This window comes from Pongo pygmaeus, chromosome 1 (assembly GCF_028885625.2).
Source record: "Pongo pygmaeus isolate AG05252 chromosome 1, NHGRI_mPonPyg2-v2.0_pri, whole genome shotgun sequence".
Taxonomy (NCBI): domain Eukaryota; kingdom Metazoa; phylum Chordata; class Mammalia; order Primates; family Hominidae; genus Pongo; species Pongo pygmaeus.
In genome coordinates this window covers 58565989-58575881 of record NC_072373.2, presented here as the reverse complement: position 1 = coordinate 58575881, position 9893 = coordinate 58565989, and the positions used below count along the sequence as shown (strand labels likewise).

General features: G+C 38.0%; 1 pseudogene; it reads right to left on the bottom strand.

The window, feature by feature from the left end:
* Positions 1 to 313: 313 nt before the first annotated feature.
* On the bottom strand, positions 314 to 1275 carry LOC129036630 (heterogeneous nuclear ribonucleoprotein A1-like; annotated as a pseudogene).
* Between the last annotated feature and the right edge of the window lie 8618 nt (positions 1276 to 9893).

Genomic DNA, 9893 nt, shown 5'->3' with positions numbered 1-9893 from the left:
CTGTATATTTTTTTAAAGTCATTTATTCAGCATCATGATCAGACTATTACATTTAGCAATCAACAGCATGGGTGCCAAAAAAAAATCTACATTAGAACCCTTTGTTGGAATGTTTTACATTTTCCACAGAACAGAAACTAAAATAGCCTGTTATACAATTAGTCATAAATACAGTGCTCGAGTTTTTTGCCCATACACAGGAGTATTTGCCTAAAACTGTCTTCATTGGACCTGCCACCACTGTGCTTGGTTGAGTTCACAAACCTTTTGTAACCTGCAGCTTCCCTGACACTTCTCTGGCTCTCCTCTCCTGCTAAGCTTTTTTTTCTAAGTAAAATCTTCTGCCACAGCCGTAGCTACTGCCACTACTGATACCGCCAGAGCCACCTTGGTTTTGCAGTTTGGCAACATATTGGTCTCCACCACCATAGGGGCCAGAGCTTCTGCCTCCAAAGTTTCGTCCTTTCATGGGTCCAAAATTTGAAGACTGATTGTTGTAATTATCAAAATCATTGTAGCTTCCACCATGTCCAAAATTGCTTCCATTTTTACCAAATCCATTATAGCCATCCTCACTGCCACCATATCCACCCCCAACACAGTTGCCACCAAAGCCACCACTACCACTGAAGTTTCCTCCATGAACAAAGTTGTCATTCCCACCAAAATCACCTCCACAACCACCACCAAAGTTTCCAGAACAACTTCAACCTCTTTGGCTGGATGAAGCACTAGCCATCTCTTGCTTTGACAGGGCTTTCCTAACTTCACAGTTGTGGCCATTCACAGTATGGTATTTCTGAATGACAGTCTTATTCACAGAGTCATGGTCATCAAAGGTTCCAAAGACAACGCCTGTTTCCCTGCCATGGCCTCAGTCAGTCATGATTTCAATCACTTAATAATCTCTTAGATGATGTTCTTCAGTGTCTTCTTTAATGCCACCAACAAATATCTTTTTCACAGTTAAGTGAGCACCTGGTCTTTGAGAATCTCTTCTCTTGAGTCAGCTCCTTTTGGTTCCACAACTCTTCCATCCACCTTGTGTGACCTTGCATTCATGGCTGCATCCACCTCCTCCGCAGTGGCATTTGTGACAAACTCAAAGCCTCTGGAGTGCTTGGTGTTTGGGTCTCTCATTATCACACAGTCTGTGAGCTTTCCCCATTGCTCAAAATGGCTCCTCAGACTCTCATCGGTTGTTTCAAAGCTCAAACCTCCAATGAAGAGCTTTCTCAGCTGTTCAGGCTCTTTATGAAACTCCGACTTAGACATGACGGCAGGGAGAAAAGAGACTTTGACAATGCTTCCTGGGTGCCATCCACAGGCAGAAAGTGTGATTTTGTAAAATTATTAAACTTCTTAAAAATGTAAAGTATTTTAAGCCAACTAAAAACATAATTTTACTATTAGCATAATTTTAACATCTGTCATAATATTCTATCCCTTTGCATAAAAACACTTTTCGATGACCCACTTAATTTCTAATCTTTTGCTTAATATATAAATCAATTTCTGCAAGTCAAAAACTTTATTAATTTTTACTTTTACCAATTTCATTTACTTATTTGGGTAGTAAAATCCAATTTAACTTTGAGTCCCTGGGGAATATAAAACAAATTTGTTTTATGTTAATTGATGTTTAAATGAAAATGTTTAAGAAATCTGTAATCGAACTTTTTAATTTAAAAACAAAGTTTAGTTTTTTAAAGTTGCCATCAATCCATTTTATTTAGACTTTCTGTTTGGTTCTATGAGGGATCATAACACATTTTTTGTATTGTCAATAGTTCTGAAACATATAAATATTAAAAATTCATTTAACATTTTATGTAGTTCAAGTTTTGCAAAACTGTTACGTATAATGCTATATACACACACAAATACACACACGCACAATACATACATACGTGTATGTATAATGTTTTGTGAGAAAGAAACTCACTCATGATTCATCCCATTTGCTTGCTTTGAATATCAGTATATTAAAATATATTTTATCTCTCATGCAGTGTGATAATCATGAATGTTACACTAGTTCTTTTACTATTATGTTTCAATTAAATAGTGCCATCATGCATTATTTTGGAAAGTAAATAGAGTTTTTGTGCAATATATTTAATTTCTACATAAAAAATAAACTGAAACATTGTTACTATCTTAGTTGGAGATTAATCCCAAGTCTACAGGCTCACTTTTCTTTCCTTTGAGCCAGCCTATCATCCTCTGCTCATGTGGGCTAGACGTTTGTATAGAAACATACACATGAGACAGAGCACACATTGGGTGTCAAGACACAGCCTCTTATGCTTTGACATAAAATACATTTTTAATAATAAACACCATGATAAAAAGAACTAGAGTATGTGAGAGTACGAAATAATGAAAACTAAGCAAACTAAGTGGTAAGGCCATTTGAAACATAGCAGGACATTCACAAGATGGAAATGAAAGAGGTGAGGAAGAACAGAGATTATCAGCCAAAGCCCAAATAAAACAAAGAGTAAAGTGTCTTAAAGTGATAGAGAGATGTGCCATACTACTTTAAAATAGAAAAGTAATAGAAATAGCAGTGAGATGAAAACCGAGTAGGTTAGAAGTGGGCTATTAATAAAGGGACTTGTAAAGCATAGTGAAGCTTGATAGTATCCAAGTATATGAATTTGGGGCTCATATTGTTCTTAGTATGTGTCCAAGTTTGTTACTTATTAGATATGTGCGCTTGGGCCGGGCGCTAAACTTCTTTTCAAATATATGCTTTTGGATGTATAAAACTGAAATAATAATTCTACCTTCTATGATTTTTCTAATAGTAGGGAGATATGGCATATACATTAACAGAGTACTAGGGAAATTTTAATCCCTTGTATCTAATATGTATTAATGTTATAAATATTATACTTTGTATCATTAGAAGTTATGATATAACAAGTAAACATATACCTTGTATCATTAGGGGTTATGCTGAGAACAACCTTCTCTACCTAAGTATCTATATCATTATTTGGGAAGAAAAAAGTCTTATTCTTCCCCAATAATTTGCATGGCCAATATTATGTTGATATATAGCTGCAAGGGATGTAGGATTCTTAATGTTTCATGATGCAGTCTTTGTAATACAATTGAGAAAGGAAGAAGGTAGTTTGAAGAAGTATTTCATAATCCCATCCATAGCACAATATACAGCACACGCAAAAAAGCTTTCTATAAACACAATGCGACATAATTGAAAGGTCCTAACATGATGAATTTTTCCATTCAGGAAGATCTCTGCAGCTATAGGTTAGTGGACTGAAGTTATAGGTGCTAGGAGGCATTTTCTTTTTCTGTCACTTAGGAAAGAAGGTCACCCATCAGCAAAAGGTAAAGGGGGATGTGAAGCATTTTAGAAAGATGTTTTGACAGAGTTTCCAAGCAGAAAGTGAGTTAGAAGTGACTAGGAAAATAACTATGTCAAGGAGGTGTTAATGTTGAAGATTACAGCAACAAACCACCCAAAAATATACATTACTTTTAGAGAACATATTACATCATATTTGAAAATGTAATAGCTTAGAAAAAAATTGTCAGTTAATGTATTCAATACATAATTATTGGTTTAATTTATATTATGCATAGCTAAAAATGACTGAGGGGTTATTACATATATCCTGTCTATAGCCCACAAATTTAAGATCTCCTTCAGGGTAAAAAAAAAAAAAAGCTTAAAAATTACTGAAACTAACTTTATTTAACTTATTAACTTATATTAAAGGAAATTATCAGAATACATTTGAAAGATAGTGTAGAATTTGGGCTGGGATAAGCAAATTATTTTCATTGGATAATAATAAACTCTCATTGAGACCAAATTTTTCAAGACTTTAATTGACAGCAAACCATGTTTTGTTTTTAACGTTGTGTCAAATGAATAAATGTAAATTTCCAACATTCTCCAAAGAAACAGTTCATTTATGAAAAGTGAGCATTTCATCTAAAATTTTCCATCTGGTAAATATTATATCTAGGGAATATTTTAAATGACGAGAATTCCTAAAAGATTTGAAAAGCAAAGTGTAAGTAAATGTATATACTGTGAAAGGAAAATAAATCTCGGAAGCTCACAATCACTAAGCCAAGAGAAAAGCCAAGTCGGGAACTATGACAGATAAACATGCCTCCCATTTTATTCCTAAATAAGATGGCTTCAAAGATTAAAAGTTACATACCACCCTCACAATTTGCCCGCAAGGAAATTCCTTGTGGACAAAGGACAGACAGAACCCAGATTCTTCCTCTGAGGCTCACCTGAAACAAAAGCATATTTGATTGCTTCTTCCACCCTATTGTTTATGTAAAAATGCAGATTCACTGAGCCAGTGTTCAGTGGAAGGCTGATCAGGGACTCAAAAAAATGCAATCTTTTTTCTCTTATCTGCTTATGACCTGGAATACCACCTTAAGTTGTGCTGCCTTACTGGACTGAACCAATGTATACCTTAAACATATTGATTACATATCATGTCTCCCTAAAATGTATAAAAGCAAGCTGTACCCTGACCACCTTGGGCTTCTGTCATCAGGAACTCCTGAGGCTGTGTCACAGGTGCATCCTTAACCTTGGCAAAATAAACTTTCTAGATCGACTGAGATGTGTGTCAGATATTTGGGGTTCACAATTTGGCAACCAATGCAAGGGACTCTGAGCAGAGGTGGAGGTGGCTCTGACCTTTCACAAATCTCCTATTGGTGCTTGGTACCAGCTTGAGCTTTCTTTATGGCTCAAACCAATAGGACAATTTGCTGAGGTCTGGGAGCTTCCCTCCCTCCAGAGAATCCTTGATCTCCCAAAATCTGGTTGAGATCGAAAGTTTATTTTGCTGTACCACTCCTCTTCTGGAGTTTTACTTTCTTTCAACAAGGAAGGCAAGTTTTCCTGCTTCCATAATGATGGAAGGCAGTGACTCCTTTCTGGAGTTTGAACTCACTTCCAACAGGGAAGGCAAGTTTGAATTTTTTTCTGCTTCTAGAATGGTAGAGAGCAGTCTAAGACCCACTCTGAGGTAAGTAGCTGAATTAGGGTTTCGGCTTGGCTAAACTTGCGATTAACAGCCAGCTGGTCTTAATTTCTTCTCACCATTAGAATACTGAGTAATCATATTGTGGGGGTATTTTTGTTGTTTGTTCCTGTCTTTCTGTCATCAGATTTGACCAACTCCAATTATGGATAATAAGACCTCTCTGAATTGGCTAAAATTCCTCGCGCCTGTAAGAGTAAAAACAAAACAAAACAAAAACCATGCACTTGGTTTCTGTTTTTGCTTCCTGTCTTAAAAAAGCAATTGTTCTTTCATTTACTTTTCTTTCCCCTTATTCCTCCTTCTCCCTGCGCCATTTTTGGTAACAAGAAAATCTAGAGAAGGCTTCTAATGACTTGAACCCCTTAAATAACTCAAAACAAAGCGCCATTCACCCCTTTTTGGGGTGTTCTGTTTTCTTTGTGGAGTTTCAAGAGTTATGGGCAGATTCTTTTTAGGTCTAAAACTATTCTCTCCTGTATTTGTATTACCTGACCCCTTTGGCTTTTGGGGATACCAGAGATTACCTTGTACTATGAGAAGATTTGACCATGGTGTGTGTAATTGAAAGGTGACAGCGTGCTGGCAGTCCTCACAGCCCTCGCTCGCTCTCAGCGCCTCCTCTGCCTGGGCTCCCACTTTGGCGGCACTTGAGGAGTCCTTCAGCCCGCTGCTGCACTGTGGGAGCCCCTTTCTGGGCTGGCCAAGGCCGGAGCCGGCTCCCTCAGCTTGTGGGTAGGTGTGGAGGGAGAGGCGCGGGCGGGAACCGGGGCTGCGCGCGGTGCTCCGGACCAACGCGAGTTCCGGGTGCGCGCGGGCTTGGCAGACCCCGCACTCGGAGCGGCCCGCCGGCCCCACCAGCCCTGGGCAGTGAGGGGCTTAGTACCTCGGCCAGCAGGTGCTGTGCTCAATTTCTCACAGGGCCTTAGCTGCCTTCCGGCGGGGCAGGGCTCGGGACCTGCAGCCCACCATTCCTGAGCCTCCACCCCAGTCCGTGAGCTCCTGTGCGGCCGGAGCCTCCCCGACGAGCGCCGCCCCCTGTTCTAGGGCACCCAGTCCCATCGACCACCCAAGGGCTGAGGAGTGAGGGCGCACGGCGCAGGATTGGCAGGCAGCTCCACCTGCAGCCCCGGTGCCCGATCCACTGGCTGAAGCCAGCTGGGCTCCTGAGTCTGGTGGGGACTTGGAGAACCTTTATGTCTAGCTAAGGGATTGTAAACACACCAATCAGCACCCTGTGTCTAGCTCAGGGTTTGTGAATGCACCAATCCACACTCTGTATCTAGCTAGTCTGGTGGGGACGTGGAGAACCTTTGTATCTAGCTCAGGGATTGTAAAGGCACCAATCAGCGCCCTGTCAAAACAGACCACTGGGCTCTACCAATCAGCAGGATTGGTAAGATAAGAGAATAAAAGCAGGCTGCCCGAACCAGCAGTGGCCACCCTCTTGGTCCCCTTCCACCCTGTGGAAGCTTTGTTTTTTCACTCTTTGCAATAAATCTTGCTGCTCCTCACTCTTTGGGTCCACACTGCCTTTATGAGGTGTAACACTCACTGTGAAGGTCTGCAGCTTCACTCCTGAGCCAGCGAGACCACGAACCCACCAGAAAGAACAAACTCCCGACACTCCGCCTTTAAGAACTGTAACACTCACCGCGAGGGCCCGTGGCTTCATTTCTTGAAGTCAGTGAGACCAAGAACCCAGCAATTCTGGACACATGATGGTGAATGAGAACTACGAAGTTAAAGATGGCTGATGACAGTTTTCAGGAAGTGGTCTTGGCTGGTTTTTTTTTTTTTTTTCACTTCCTAGGAAGTTGTTTAGGATCCTAATTCTAATTCAGAGGTGCATTCTAAAGAGTATTCTCCATTGCTTTGCCTCCTGGAATTAATTTCGATTGGCTTGTCTGCGTATTTGCATGAGGAACTGAACTGTCGTTTTCATAAACAAACGAAAAACTGTGTTTTCTCAGCTCCGAAGAAAAAGGGCATTTTGCTCCTCCCAGCTGAAAGGCGCCCATGGGTAACCAGGGGCCAAGTGGGAGTGTCTGGGTGGTTGACCTCCTCCACCCCCCACAATGTGCAGTGGCCCTACAGGGAACTCCCAACAAAATTAGTTTTAAAATGTTTATACAGGAAGTGCACATAGAAGTTGATCACTCCACACTTTGAGCCCCCCTGGAGGTGCTAGACCAATGGAGAGAGAAACTGAGGCAAGTAAGAGGGCGGAAATGAATCAGTGGTGACACACTATGAAGTCCCACACTGAATCAGCACACATGACTCACTCCACTAAAAACCTTGGCCACAGCTCAGTTCCTCATTTTAAGAAAAAAAATGTGAAAAATCGTCTATGAATAATGAAAGACAAGAAGAATGACCCCTCTCAGGCACCCTGTTTGGTTCTATGGTGCCCCTACTTGCAGGTGGTTGTGTAAATGGAAGGGCACTCCGGGTTTTTCAGTACTCCAGGTGGTTACACGTTAGGTCTGTTCTTGTGAACATTTTAAATTGACAGGTAAATTGCATTAAGGAAAATTCAGAGCCTGAAGGTCGACCTGCACCTATAAAGTTCCTAAGTTCTCCATCACTCCGCTTTCTTTTCTGCCTGTTTTAAGTCTACTGTTACTTCTCTACTGAGATAAAAATCCACTGTTTGCATCCAACCATTTATTTTGCTATAGTTTTTGCAAACCAATGAGTCTGTATTAATATCTTATAGCTAGGGTTCTGAAGTAAAAGCTATAGGATCTTTGTTTGCATGAGTGTGTATGTGTGTGTTTATGTATATGTACATGTATTTTGTTACATGTTTTTGGCCACTAGGTACAAAATTTGGCTTAAACTTAAAGAATACTCAAAAACTAAATAATCCCAAATGCTTTTCAAGTTCATGTGAATTAAGTAAAATCTTTAATAAGCTAGCTTTAAAATTATTTGTTACATGTTTTTGGCCACTAGGTAACAAAATTTGGCTTAAAGAATACTCAAAAACTAAATAATAATCCCAAATGCTTTTCAAGTTCATGTGAATTAAGTAAAATCTTTAATAAGCTAGCTTTAAAATTATTTGTGAAGTAATATTACAAATGTGTTAAGAAATGTCAGCACACATTTTTGTTTGCATTTATTGATCAAGAGATGTCATACTTATTCTTGTCAAATATTATAAGTTGTCAAAATTTAACATAAGGATTATTAAACTATAAACTCAGCCTAAAACAGAATTATCTTTGCTTGTATTTTTTATAAATAAGACATTAATATTGGTTTAATGAAAACAGCCCAGTCTTTAATTATTTAGTAAAATAACCATGTATTGACTCTTAAGTTTCTTATGTAAACACTTGAAATTCACAGGCTATAAAATAGCTGACAAGCAAATAACTCTAAATGATCACTATCTCAGCTTTCATAAATAATTTAGGTAAACTAGTAAAATAAAACAATTAGGAAAATGTAATGGGATAAATACTTGTAGAAAAATTTGTCATAATTTAGAAACTAAAATTAAATAATGGATTTTTAAATGTGTATTTTCCAATTAAAAATATATATAATAGAAAAGCATTTTTTTCTACAAAAAACTGTGTGTTGATGCTAAAAGGTGAATAATTTTTGTCTAATTCAAAGCTCATTTAAAGGTTATGTATAAAACAAGGTAAAAGGAACCAGGAAATAAGAAAGATGTAAAGAAAGTTATAGAAATATGGAGGGCATTTTTGGTAAAGAAAGCTTAAAGAAAAATAATTTTATGAGAAAGAAACTTGTATGTAAAATTTTGCCCTAGAATAAAATGATTGTCTGAGAAAGAGGGATGTTCAGGATAAACCATGTACCAAGCATGTCATGTATGGTCTGTGAGAGACATAATAAGAGGATTTATATTTAAAAAAAAACAAAAAACTTTTCTATGATCTAGTTGTCTATAACTAAAGGAAAATTATTTATTATGGTCTTTCTAGAGATTGGGTTTTGATATGTAAAGAAAACCCACTTATATGCTAAATAATTGCTTAGAACAATAAGATTTTAAGGTATTGTTTTACTCTTAATAAAATTACAAAACATGATATATATTATGCAAAGTTCAATGTTTATTGCGTCTCATTCTCAGCTCCTTTAAGTTTTTTTTTTTTTTTTTTCTTTCTTTCCTTGGGTTCTAACTGTTTGTTGTGGCCTGATGCTAAAAATGTTTTATGTTAAAGGTCTACAGGAAGTGTTTTCTTCCAACAAAATATTCTGTGCTCTTGGCTTCAAATTGCTCTATGAATCCAAAAATTTTCACATATGACCCAGAAAACACATCCTATGTCTAATTCAAGTACCGCTTTCAGTAGATCTGACTTGCAGGTTATCTAAATGTACTCCCCATAGGGAACAGTGGTCACACTGCAGAAGCTCTTTTCTTTTGCCTTTTGGTAACTGGCCTAACAAATTTTGTTTCATCACAATAATTCCTATGTCATTATTATTAAGTGCTGGTTTGCTTAGAAGACAACTGAGATTTTTTTGTAATTAAATTTATTGCATCTGTGTAACTTTTTGTATGTGCTTTTAAAGTCCTTATGCCATTGAGTTACAGTGCTTTGACTCCTGGGTCTAAAAAGAATCCCAAGTCACACAGCATTTGCTATTTCGTTGATAAGCAGTATCATATTGTGGCTAAATAAAGGATATTAGCATCAGAAAGACCTGGATTTAAATCCTAAACTCACTACTTTCCAATTATGAGGCCTCAGGCAAGGTATTTAATCTCTCTATAACTCAGCTCCCTCATCTTAAAAAGTGTCAGCTAAATCTTAAAAAGTGACAGCACTTAAAGCCTCGTCTTCA